This window comes from Thunnus maccoyii, chromosome 12 (genome assembly GCF_910596095.1).
Source record: "Thunnus maccoyii chromosome 12, fThuMac1.1, whole genome shotgun sequence".
NCBI lineage: Eukaryota > Metazoa > Chordata > Actinopteri > Scombriformes > Scombridae > Thunnus > Thunnus maccoyii.
Window position 1 is genome coordinate 30,870,464 of NC_056544.1, and position 14,782 is coordinate 30,885,245.

Here is a 14,782-nt window from a genome sequence, read left to right on the forward strand (position 1 = left end):
CGTGGTTTCTAACAGCTCCTCAAACCTCCCATCAGCCCCTGCGGCGGACAGATAAGGCTGCTGCTGCTGCTGCTGCTGTGTGGTTTTCCACTGAGTGGAGGAAAAACAGGCTGCACACAGTTACCATGGAGATGGATGTCACTGACACATCACTGTTTGATTGTTCACAGGTGTTAATGTGAGAATTTATCAGCTCTATTCAAATATTTACAATCATTACAGCTGCATTTAAAAGAAGCAGAAACACAAACTCATATTAGTTTAACAGTGAAAGTGATGGAGAGCAGAGACGGACTGATATTATCTCAACTGGTTTTTAAAATGATTTGACTCTTATTTTTTAATCATATGTTTTCCTCCACGTCTCTGTTTCTCTGTGTGCTTCACTTTCACTTTCTTCATCTTGATTTTAATCTGGCAGCAGATCAAAAATCTGGGACACAACAAAACACAAAAACATTCATGGAACCACAAACACGTTCAGGTTGGTGGTGAATTTAGCAACACAGATTGTTCTCTGTTGTTTGTAGAACAGATGTGATGAAAATAAAAAAAAACTACAAATCCACAAAGCTCCTCCTGAACTGTGATTTTAACCTTGAAATGTTCCCCTTATATTTATTTAATCCACTTTAATAAATGAATTGAATTTCCTGCATCATCTGATGGTATCATGCATTCATTGACGCTCTCTTTTAACACTGAGTTTAGACACATTTCCTCTAATTTCATCCTGACAGATTTGATATTTTTGGAAACTTTTATTATTATTCTTAATAATAATAATAATAATAATAATAATAATAATAATAATAATAATAATAATAATAGTAATAATAATAATAACTTTCAACTTCATATGCTTTGATACAAATAAAACTGTATTTAAAATTGTGTTTTTCAGATTCATTATTATCTCTTCTATGTTTTTATTTCAGAGTTGTTTTAAGTCTAATATTCTAATGTTAATTTGTGTATAATATTCAATTATTATTCTAATATTACAAACTCTACAATAAGAGAAAAGCTTATTTGTAAATAACTGAATATTTATTCATGATTATTAAATAAAAGGTTGGTACCAAATACAACCTGCACCAGTCTACATGTTCAGCTGTTTTCAGGAGCAAAACCAAAAGTAACTCTTTCCCTTTTTATTATATAACATTTATAATATATTTTACACATTATATTATATATTATTTATATTGTTCCAGCATTTTATTAGACTTTAAAGCTGTAGTTTACATCTCATTCTCCACTTTATATTATATTACCTCTATCTGCTCTGTGCTGAGCTGTCAGTAATAAAACCTTTACACTGCTGCCCTCATGTGGCTGCAACAACACATTGCTTCTACTACTACTAGTCTCTTCAAACTTTTGTTTTCATGACCCCAAATGTGTATAAATAGTAAATATATCATATATATGTGTATGTACAGAGAGACAGACAGAGACTCCTTCCATGTTAGTTAGATATATTCAATTCTTATTCTAATATTACAAAATCTACAGTAAGACAAAATGCAGTTTATTTACAAGTAACTAGACCGATTATTGAGATTATCACACTTGAAAACGACAATTGTATAACATGTTGTAGAACATATTAAAAACAATATAACTATACAATTTATAACAATTAAAATCACTGAAGGATAAAAAGCAAAGTCCAAATACTGTTTAAAAACACACAGGTTACTATAGATTTGAAGTTTTTACCACTTGGGGGCAGAAGAACTCCACAACAAGCTAACAAACTCCTCTCTGACATATTATGGTCTGTCTGCTGTTTGCTGCTGGGCAGGTAGTGTACAGTGGGTTTATCAGAAAACAGCTACTGCTGCTGGAAACACTGAGACTGAAGCAGACAGGAAATGTGCTGCAAAACCACAACTAGGAGCTAAAAGAGGCTAAAAAGCTCATTTAGTCATTAGATTCATTCTTAATATAAAACTATTGATTAGTGGAGCTTTAAGATATACTCCCTAAACTTGTTCTATCACCCTCGAGGCCTTAAACTGAGTATAGCGCCCCCAAAAGGTGTTATTTGTCAGCCTGTGAAGTGAAAGCTCTCTCAGTGGGACTTGTTGTGCTGTGGGACACTCTAACAGAATCAGGGAGTGTATGTTTAAATCCTTCAATGATGAGCAGAAAGTGAACAGACTGATATGCAGCCCTAACTGCAGCAGGACATTGGAGCTGTCAGAGCATGCAGAGAGGCAGCAGGTGATCTTACAGTCAGCTTGCTGCAGAGCTGGCAGGTCTGCTGGCTCTCTCTCTGGAGGACAGGGGGCTGCTGGAGCTGGAAGCTCTGAAACACAAAAGGAGTCAAATGTTTGGAGTTGCAGTGAGAAATGTCAGTGCTCTGCTCCTCTGCTCTCTCTGACAGCGTCTCCAGATGAAGCTGAATCACTGCTGAACACAGTCACCAAGCCTTCATTACCTTGTTCTGTTTGGGCCTCCACTGTTCCCCCCTCGTGCTTGATGATTCATTGAATAACAAAACCCAAATTAATAATACTATTAACATTTTATCAAATTACATTTACTAATTTAATAATTAATACATATTATTTAAAAATATAGATTTTATATTTAATAGTTGTATTACTTTATCATTGCTGTTTGTTTTATTATCAGTTTCTCTTATGAAGTTGTTTTTGTTAATAAAACAAACCAGTTTTTAAATTGTGGTGTTTCTGAAATCTTTCATCTTCTTCTAAATTGAGGTTTTTACCTGCAGAGTGTTTAAATTCACACTGTAAGAACATTTTTAACATTCACTTCCTCTCTGCAACATTTAAAAAAATACATCCTACATTTGTTATCATCAATCAGAGCAGCAGAACACAAACCACACGGAGACAAACAAGTCATCTTTACTTGTATTAAAAAGAAAATACACCAATAATATAGAACACAAACAGTCAGACAATAACACAATAAAGTTTCAAACGTGTATAATCAAGCAACATCAGCAGCTGGTCAAAGCAGAAAATGCTGTTGTTTTTCCCCAAAAAACCTCTTTAATGTTTTCACACTAGAAAGCTCCTCACATAGAGGTGATAACCAACTGATGATAGTTATTTCTGCAAATACTTTACACAAAGGACAATTGGAAATCTGAGCCCAAAAGCTGCTGAAGCCTTTCTTGAGTACATTTATTATTTACTTTTAAATTAATGTTGCAAACATCAGCAAAATCTTCTAGTATCTTTTATTGACTGTAGAAATCCTAAGTGTAATATTTAATGATGCCAAAAATGTAGAAATGAAAAGAAGAATAAGAGTAAAGGCAATAATTATTTTGCTTCTAGCAGTGCAGGGCTCATGAGTTCCTGGGTTTATTTGGTTAAAAAGTCATTTTACTGTAAGAATAACTTATTTGCATGAACATTATCTTCTGACAACTGAAGGTAGTTTAGTTGACAAATCAGACGTTCAGATCAGAAAACACTCATATGTGTTATATTTGGAGGATACTGACAAACAGCCCCTTCTGTCATTTATGTATGAATACTCAGCAATGACAAGTGTAAACTGTAAAGCAGTGATGGCAGAAGTATTGAACTGTTTTACTTAAGTAAATGTACCGATAATACAGTATAAAATAGTACTTTACAAGTAATAGTTTTACTTTCAAAATTACAGAAGTATTTTTTTGCTAAATGTACTTAAAGTATCAAAAGTAAAAGTACTCTTTATGTAGATTGGCCCCACACACTGTTACATTGATCATATACATATATACAGAGCCTGTGAAAAGTATTCACCACTCTTGAAATGTTTCATGTTGTATTGTTTTAAAACATGGAGTCAAAGGGGATTTAATGTGGCTTTTTGAACACTGAAAAAACCCTTATATGTAAAATGAAAATAAATCCCTATGAAGTGATCTAAATGTATTTCAAATATAAAATACGTCATCAGCTTTATTAGTAAAATCTAATTCTGAAAAGTAACTAGTACTTATAGCTGTGAAGTAAATGTAGTGGAGTAGAAAGTAAATTATCTCCCTCTGAAATGTAGTGGAGTGGACGTATAAAGACGCATAAAATGGAAATACTCATGTAAAATACCTCACAATTGTACTTTATTACATTCCTCCCCTGCTGTAAAGTGTACCTTTGCTAAAAACTCCAAAAAAGAAAAAGTGACAAGACCTCCAGATGTGTGGCCTTTGTTGGTGGCTGGGCTCAGTTTGACTGTGTGGGTGGAGGGCTCAGTGGAAAAAAGGTTTACAGACAACAAGAGAAAAGACCCACATGACAAATGAGAGGGAGGGAAGTTCATGAGTGTACAGCAGCAGGTATGAATCTGTTCTCGGCGGTTATTAGGACTCATATAAAACTGTTGACAGCGAATCAACACTTCCTTTCCTGCAGCAGACGGGCCGTGTGGGTTTCTGCTCAGCAGCCTCCACACTGTTCGCTGTGGTTTTTCATTTTATTAACACAATGACGGTTACAACCATCGATTCTGGTTAAAGAATGGTTCCAGGAACTTCAGTATGAATTCAGCGCTCGCTGTCTCAGTTTTAATCTGTGTTATTAATGTGTGAGAGAAGCAGCTGAAATCCTAAACTCAGAGCTGAGAAACTGACATCATTAAATAAAGGGAGACGTTCAAACTCCTGCAGTCTGCTCAGGTCCCACAGTCTGTACTGAGTTCACAAATACATTACTCAATAAGTTTAAACAAATAGATCAAAATAAAATGGTTGTAATTGATGTTGAGTTGTGAACATCCTAATAATAATAATAATAAATACATGACTCATAGAAAAGAAAGTAGAGTCATTATAAAGAATGAAGTCGATTTTGATACAAAGAACCCAACTTAAATCATATTTTTTTTATATTTTTATTGAATACAAAACACAAACAAGCATGTAATTGATAATTGATTGGTTTATTGACTGGGACATGTTGCAGTTTTAAACATTAAAGAAGCACTGGACCAGAATTAGCTCGAGGCTAATTAACAGCACAGCTACACACAGCACATCACATACACCCACAATGTCAATAAGAAGATTAATAATGTAAACTTGTCAAATTAAAAGCAAGACTACCTGCGCTAATGAGAAGACCATAGATGGAGTTTAGACTCCATGTTCACACAGCTGATTGGTCTTTAGTAGAATTTTTAATTTTTTAATATATGATATATATTTACAAAACAACATAAACATCAGATGTATTTATGAATAGAGCAAAGAAATGTTTCTTTTTCAGCAAAAATACAAGTGCACATATACACATACACATATGTTGATGTGAATCAAGTTGATTTTCTCACATATTCCACCTTAATTATCATAAAAAATAAAAATTAAATATCTGTAAGCTTTTCTTTGTATCTTCCTGTACATTTGTTTTTAGCACTATGTGAAAGTTTACTGAGATCTACTCACAACAAGAGTCAAATTACTTGTAGGTATCAATAAACTTGGTCAATATAGTGGATTCTGTGTCTGATTATTTAGATTATTTGAAGCCAAACTGAAATCAATAAAAACATGGATGATTATAAAAGACAGAAACTGTGATGTTTCAGTTTATTGAGAATGTTTCTCTGAATGACTTTGACAAACCTGCCACCCTCTGTATAATGTATTAAAAAGAAAATACACAAGAAAGAAAAAATACTGTAAGCACTTAAATATCTACCAGGTAGCTAATATTTTTACTTCATTTTACACTATTATACAAGTCATGATTAAAAGTGGAATTAAAATAGAGCATCAAGATATTAATATTCTACAGAATTTATACATAGTAACTGCAAATATACTGTATTTATGTGTATGTGTTTGTATTTATAGTTTTAAGACAACTGTGTCTTAACCGTAAATTTACAACCAACCACAACACATCATAAGTGACATTTGTGAACACTGATGAAAGTGATTAATGAGATGAATTGATGAGATGTGATGGTGAGAAAAGGCGAGCAGAAAACAGTCAGTCAGCATGTGTGCAGTTGGTGGACGGTCCCTTGTTTCTGAGGATCATCAGCAGAGAGAGTCCACAGCAGTACACCAGACTCTTCACTATCAGCACTGTGTACAGCACACAGAGCAGCTTCACCTGGTACTGAGACGGGACAAGAGCTGCTGGTGGATCTGCTGATGGAGCTGGTGTTGGAGATGCTGATGGAGCTGGTGTTGGTGGAGGAAGAGCAAAAACCTCTGAAACAGAAAAAAAAAACAAATGTCAGTGCTCTGCTCCTCTGCTCTCTCTGACAGCGTCTCCAGATGAAGCTGAATCACTGCTGAACACAGTCACCAAACCTTCATTACCTTGTTCTGTTTGGGCCTCCACTGTTCCCCCCTCATGCTTGACGTAGCAGCGGTATTTATATGTGTAGAGAGCATCCCGATCAACCACCCTGATGGCGACGGTGCGTCCCGGCTCTCTGAGCTCTAACCGCTCTCCCTCAGCAAGGGTCAGATCCTCCAGCGTGCCGTTCTTCTTCTGTCTTTTCCAGGAGAACTGGACCAGAGGAGGAGACATGGCTGAGGCCAGACACAGCAGGGAGCTCTTCCCCTCCAGGTGGGCTGCTGGGTACAAGCTCACCACGGGCTTCACTACCTGCTCATCTGAAGTTTGACAGCAGCAACAAGCAGCACAGACACACATTCACACAGTCAACAGCAGCTTACAGCACTGCACTGCATTCAGTCTGATCCTGGAAACTACATGATCACTAAACTACTCATCAATACACCACAAACATCATCTACTGGACACTGTATCAATAATCATATCAAACTAAAGCATCATGGAAGCTCATCATATGTCATATATAAAGATTCAAACATCATTTACCACTTTATCAATATTTACCACAACATTAGTTACTAATATAATAGAGTTTATAAAATATAAAATATATCATGACAGAACAGCCTCATATAAAATACATTTGCTGATGATTATAGTGTTTTGTGTAAAATATATTTACCAACATATACTTCAATTAATAAAAATCAATAAATAATTTTAACATGAGTTTTATCTTTTACTTAAAACAATATTACCACCACCACGACTACCATGTTCAGATACGTCTAATATAATATAATATAATATAATATAATATAATATAATATAATATAATATAAATATAATATAATATAATATAATATGATGACATTTGTCTTAATAAAATTTAAAGTATAGTTTTATTACTTGGTTAAAATATATTATATTTATGTTACATTTGTAAATGATAATAGTGTTTTATATGAAGTATATTTACCAGCATATACTTTACTCTAATCAGACACACAATACATCAATACTTTTAACAACTTTTTAAAGAGTTTTAGCTTTTATATAAAACACAATTACCACAACATGTTCAGATATGTAAATAAAATATAATATAATAATATATATTCTTAATTAAATGACAACATGTAAATTATCTGATTCATTATATTTTCTATCAAACACTTTCTAAAATATGTTTTAACATTATATATTTGACATCATGTTGATTTCATAAACCAATATGATTTATATTAAATATGGATTAAGATATACAATTATACATTTTATCTATAAATTATATTTAGCTTCATCACACATTTAAAATGAGTTTGCCTTCATGCATTAATTTATCTTCCACTAAAAGACATATTTATCATCATAAACACACAATTATCATGAGATACATTTTACCATTTACAAATATATACTGTATATTTAACACACAATATATTTATCACTATTTGCTTCTAAAATGACATTTAGGAACATTTATTAAATGATGTTTCACATCATATATCATCTTGTTTTTAATAAACAGTGAGATTATTAAATACTGTTTATTTGTAACATTACTGATATCAGACTTTTTGGCTGTAAACAAACTTTGATGTGATGCATAAATAAAGAAGAACTTGTGGTGTGCAGTGAGATTTGAAGCTCTTTTCAGGAGTTATTGATTAGTTTTATGGAAGAATGGCTGCATCAAGAATTCTCTACTAAATATGAAAAAAACTAACATGTAAAGCCTGAAGCAGCAGAAACTAAGACTAAAAACATATTTTCAACTTGTTCAATAAAACAACTGAAGGAAAATGAAAGTTTAGTCTTACCTACATACAGTTTAGTTCCAGAGCCAAAGATCCAGTAGAGGTTTCCTCCACAGTGAATGAGACTGTGACAAAAACCTGTCTGCTGTTGAATGTGTCAGCTGAGGTGAAGGAATCCAAATTATGAACCAGTATCATATTTCATCTCCATGATGTGTTTCTCTAATGTTCATATCAACATGACTGTCTCTTCTTTTATTCGATTTTAGCCACATTAGCAGTGTGACTATATGGATGCTAATGTCAGTCGGTTGGTCGGTCCACCACTTAAGTGCAGATCCATTGGATCTGATTGTGGATCAAAGGACGGATGGATTGTTCATGAAATGTTGTGCAGACGTTCACGGTCCCCAGAGGATTCAATTATTTATTTGACTTGATTGATTCTAACTTTGAATCTAGCGCCACCAGCAGGTTGACATGTTTGGTCCAGACTGAAATATCTTTTCATCTATTGGATGGATTGTCATGTAATTTAGTAGAAATATTCATGTTCCCCTCAGGATGAATTATAATAACTTTGATCCTCTGACTTTTCCTCTAGCGCCACCATCAGGTCAACATTTAAACTCAACTAAGAACTCATTTAAAATCAAACTGACATTTATAATGATGTAAATTACTTAAAGCTGCTATAATCAATATTTTTATAATAACCATGATGTGTCAGTGTGTAATGTGTTGGTCGTGGCTCGTAGTGATGAACCTACAGAGAATTATCAGTGACTCTGCAGCTCCTCTCGGCTTTATGGAGCTTTATAGTGAGTTTCAGCTCATTGTTTATCTGTCCGGCTGCAACTTTACTGTTTTGTTAAATAAAAAAATTACAGTTCAAAAGTTGTAAAGTTCACATTTGAGGAGATTTGTTGAGTATTATGAACTAAACCAAGTTAGGATGACATTAGTACCTGTGCTGCCATGCAGGTACATTTTCATAGGAGCCGTAGTTTTTGTTTGCTTGTCAATCAATTGTTTAACATTTTGAATCACATAAAGGATTAAATTTCTAATAGTAAATGCTGTAGTGGAGCCATTTGTCTTAGAATATGGACAGTAAACATCAGAACCTGTGGTTAAGGTTTAGTTAGGTTTAGGTAAAGATCATGGTTTGGGTTAAAATGACTTCCTCCTTAAGATGAGGGGAGCTGCATCGTCATGGTTACAATAATAAACACGTGGTTAAAGTTAGGAAATGATGGTGGTCGTGTTAAAAGAAACAAACAGTGTCTGCTGTCGTTTCTCTTGTGAAGACAGTCTCAGCTGCTCACAGAGCAAAATCCATTTACATTTACCACATTTCTGTTGAGGGGAAATTGTCATAAATCCAAGAATTGTGTTGAATCTTTTACTAAAGTGAAATTATCTGTTGAAATCTGCTCAAAGATGTGACGTGAAGAATGCTGCCTGAAGGCTTTTATTGTGAAAGAGACACAGGAAGTGTTTTCATGAACAGCAGATTATTATTGTGAAGGAGGAATGAACTTTATTCCAGCAGCAGGTCAAAGAAGACCATTTTTATCTTCATCTCAAACTTTCAACTCTGTCAAACATCTTTTTCTATTTATTATTTTCTCAATTTTTGTTATTAAATCAAATGTTAATAAAGTTTCACTTTTGATCTCTCCATTATTTGTCCCTTTTATCTGTGTTATATTGTTGTTTGTTTGTTTGTTTGTCTTCATCTTGTTGTATCATTGTGCTTCTGTGTTGCTCCTTTGTTCTCACTGTGTGGAACAACAGGAAACCTGCTGAAATAGCTGATAAATAATATCAATGAAATATAATGTTTAAATCAAAATCCTGACACCAACAGACAAACATTTAGTCCTCAGCTCAGTTTGTTAGTGACTCTGGCTGAGATGGAGGTGAAATATGTGAACCTGGGCTGTGGTTTACTGCTCTCTTCCTGTCACAAACACTGTTTGACATCTGTTCATCTGGAGGTTTTTGTACAGGCTGCAGGAATCATTTCTCACTGTGGGTATCTTTCTTCCCACAGGCGCAGTAGTAGGTGGCTGAATGTGAGAGTTGAACTGTCTGGATCTTCAACTCCCAGCCTTTTGGTTTATTTGGAGCTGAGAAATCACCTTTCTGAGGATGATTGTTATTTGAAATAACTTTACTGGTTTTCTTGTTAATTGACAGAATAAATGTGAATGTTTCTGTGTCTTTCTTCTGGTACCAGTATACCCAATCATAGTCACACTGATCAGTTCCTCCACAGCTGAAGGAGACTGTTTCACCAGCTGTCCTGGTCAATGTTAAATCATCCTGAATCAGCTCTGCTGCCATGGCAACCAGCGCTGTAGAGAAACAGACACACAGATGAAGGTGAGTGTGACAGTGTTTGTTAAAGGTTGAGTTTGTTGGCTCCTGATTGGCTGGAAACACTCACCTGAACACAGACAGCACAGAGCAGCAGCTGGGAGGAAAAGCATTTTGTGCAGTGGTGTTTCCTCTGGTGAACCTGGGGAGAAGTGGCGCTCTGATGCAGCTGAGGCCAAACAAGGACGAGCTGTGAGATCAGACGAGGGCCACGTGGTTTCTAACAGCTCCTCAAACCTCCCATCAGCCCCTGCGGCGGACAGATAAGGCTGCTGCTGCTGCTGCTGCTGCTGCTGTGTGGTTTTCCTCTGAGTGGAGGAGCAACAGGCTGCACACAGTTACCATGGAGATGGACGTCACTGACACATCACTGTTTGATTGTTCACATGTGTTAATGTGAGAATTTATCAGCTCTATTCAAATATTTACAATCATTACAGCTGCAATTAAAAGAAGCAGAAACACAAACTCATATTAGTTTAACAGTGAAAGTGATGGAGAGCAGAGACGGACTGATATTATCTCAACTGGTTTTTAAAATGATTTGACTCTTATTTTTTAATCATATGTTTTCCTCCACGTCTCTGTTTCTCTGTGTGCTTCACTTTCACTTTCTTCATCTTGATTTGAATCTGGCAGCAGATCAAAAATCTGGGACACAACAAAACACAAAAACATTAATGGAACCACAAACACGTTCAGGTTGGTGGTGAATTTAGCAACACAGATTGTTCACTGTTGTTTGTAGAACAGATGTGATGAAAATAAAAAAAACTACAAATCCACAAAGCTCCTCCTGAACTGTGATTTTAGCCTTTAAATGTTCCCCTTATATTTATTTAATCCACTTTAATAAATGAATTGAATTTCCTGCATCATCTGATGGTATCATGCATTCATTGACGCTCTCTTTTAACACTGAGTTTAGACACATTTCCTCAAATTTCATCCTGACAGATTTGGTTTTTTTGGAAGCTTTTCTTATAATCTTAATGAAAAAGAATAATAAGTTTTAAATTTTCAGCTTCATATGCTTAAATAGAAAGAAATTGGTATTCAAAAATGTGTTTTTCAGATTCAGTTTTTATTTCAGAGTTCTTTTAAATCTAATATTGTTAATTTGTGTATAATATTCAATTATTATTCTAATATTACAAACTCTACAATAAGACAAAATTCAGCTTATTTGTAAATAACTGAATATTTGTTCATGATGATTAAATAAAAGGTTGGTACCAAATACAACCTGCACCAGTCTACATGTTCAGCTGTTTTCAGGAGCAAAACCAAAAGTAACTCTCTCCCTTTTTATTATATAATATTTATAATATATTTTACAAATTATATTATATATTCTTTATATTGTTCCAGCATTTTATTAGACTTTAAAGCTGTAGTTTACATCTCATTCTCCACTTTATATTATATTACCTCTATCTGCTCTGTGCTGAGCTGTCAGTAATAAAACCTTTACACTGCTGCCCTCATGTGGCTGCAACAACACATTGCTTCTACTACTACTAGTCTCTTCAAACTTTTGTTTTCATGGCCCCAAATGTGTATAAAGAGTAAATATATCATATATATGTGTATGTACAAAGAGACAGACAGAGACTCCTTCCATGTTAGTTAGATAAATTCAATTCTAATTATAATATTACAAAATCTACAGCAAGACAAAATGCAGTTTATTTCCAAGTAACTAGACAGATTATTGAGATTATCACACTTGAAAATGACAATTGTATAACATGTTGTAGAACATATTAAAAACAATATAACTACAATTTATAACAATTAAAATCACTGAAGGATAAAAAGCAAAGTCCAAATACTGTTTAAAAACACACAGGTTACTATAGATTTGAAGTTTTTACCACTTGGGGGCAGAAGAACTCCACAACAAGCTAACAAACTCTTCCCTGACATATTATGGTCTGTCTGCTGTTTGCTGCTGGGCAGGTAGTGTACAGTGGGTTTATCAGGAAACAGCTGCTGCTGCTGGAAACACTGAGACTGAAGCAGACAGGAAATGTGCTGCAAAACCACAACTAGGAGCTAAAAGAGGCTAAAAAGCTAATTTAGTCATTAGATTCATTCTTAATATAAAACTATTGATTAGTGGAGCTTTAAGATATACTCCCTAAACTTGTTCTATCACCCTGGAGGCCTAAAACTGAGTATAGCGCCCCCAAAAGGTGTTATTTGTCAGCCTGTGAAGTGAAAGCTCTCTCAGTGGGACTTGTTGTGCTGTGGGACACTCTAACAGAATCAGGGAGTGTATGTTTAAATCCTTCAATGATGAGCAGAAAGTGAACAGACTGATATGCAGCCCTAACTGCAGCAGGACATTGGAGCTGTCAGAGCATGCAGAGAGGTAGCAGGTGATCTTACAGTCAGCTTGCTGCAGAGCTGGCAGGTCTGCTGGCTCTCTCTCTGGAGGACAGGAGGCTGCTGGAGCTGGAAGCTCTGAAACACAAAAGGAGTCAAATGTTTGGAGTTGCAGTGAGAAATGTCAGTGCTCTGCTCCTCTGCTCTCTCTGACAGCGTCTCCAGATGAAGCTGAATCACTGCTGAACACAGTCACCAAGCCTTCATTACCTTGTTCTGTTTGGGCCTCCACTGTTCCCCCTTCGTGCTTGATGATTCATTGAATAACAAAACTATTAATAATAATACTAAAATAATACTATTCATATTTTATAAAATTACATGTACTAATTTAATAATTAATACATATAATTTAATAACATAGATTTTACATTTAATAGTTGTATTACTTTGTCGTTGCTGTTTGTTTTATTATCAGTTTCTCTTATGAAGTTGTTTTTGTTAATAAAACAAACCAGTTTTTAAATTGTGGTGTTTCTGAAATCTTTCATCTTCTTCTAAATTGAGGTTTTTACCTGCAGAGTGTTTAAATTCACACTGTAAGAACATTTTTAACATTCACTTCCTCTCTGCAACATTTAAAAAAATACATCCTACATTTGTTATCATCAATCAGAGCAGCAGAACACAAACCACACTGAGACAAACAAGTCATCTTTACTTGTATTAAAAAGAAAATACACAAATAATATAAGAACACAAACAGTCAGACAATAACACAATAAAGTTTCAAATGTGTATAATCAAGCAACATCAGCAGCTGGTCAAAGCAGAAAATGCTGTTGTTTTTCTCCCAAAAACCTCTTTAATGTTTTCACACTAGAAAGCTCCTCACATAGAGGTGATAACCAACTGATGACAGTTATTTCTGCAAATACTTTACCCAAAGGACAATTGGAAATCTGAGCCCAAAAGCTGCTGAAGTCTTTCTTGAGTACATTTATTATTTACTTTAAAATTAATGTTGCAAACATCAGCAAAATCTTCTAGTATCTTTTATTGACTGTAGAAATCCTAAGTGTAATATTTAATGATGCCAAAAATGTAAAAATGAAAAGAAGAATAATAATAAAGGCAATAATTATTTTTGCCTCTAGCAGTGCAGGGCTCATGAGTTCCTGGGTTTATTCGGTTAAAAAGTTATTTTACTTTAAGAATAACTTATTTGCATGACCATGATCTTCTGACAACTGAAGGTAGTTTAGTTGACAAATCCGACGTTCAGATCAGAAAACACTCATATGTGTTATATTTGGAGGATACTGACAAACAGCCCCTTCTGTCATTTATGTCTGAGCACTCGACAATGACAAGTGTAAACTGTAAAGCAGTGATGGAAGAAATATTGAACTTGTTTACTTAAGTAAATGTAGCAATAATACAGTATAAAATACTACTTTACTAGTAATGGTTTTACTTTCAAAATTACAGAAGTATTATTTGCTAAATGTACTTAAAGTATCAAAAGTAAAAGTACTCTTTATGTAAATTGGCCTCACACACTGTTACATTGATCATATACATATATACAGAGCCTGTGAAAAGTATTCACCACTCTTGAAATGTTTCATGTTGTATTGTTTTAAAACATGGAGTCAAAGGGGATTTAATGTGGCTTTTTGTACACTGAAAAAACCCTTATATGTAAAATGAAAATAAATCCCTATGAAGTGATCTAAATGTACTTCAAATATAAAATACATCATCAGCTTTACTGGTAAAATCTAAATCTGAAAAGTAACTAGTACTTATAGCTGTGAAGTAAATGTAGTGGAGTAGAAAGTAAAATATCTCCCTCTGAAATGTAGTGGAGTGGACGTATAAAGAAGCATAAAATAGAAATACTCATGTAAAATACCTCACAATTGTTCTTTATTACATTCCTCCCCTGCTGTAAAGTGCACCTTTGCTAAAAACTCCAAAAAAGAAAAAGTGACAAGACCTCCAGATGTG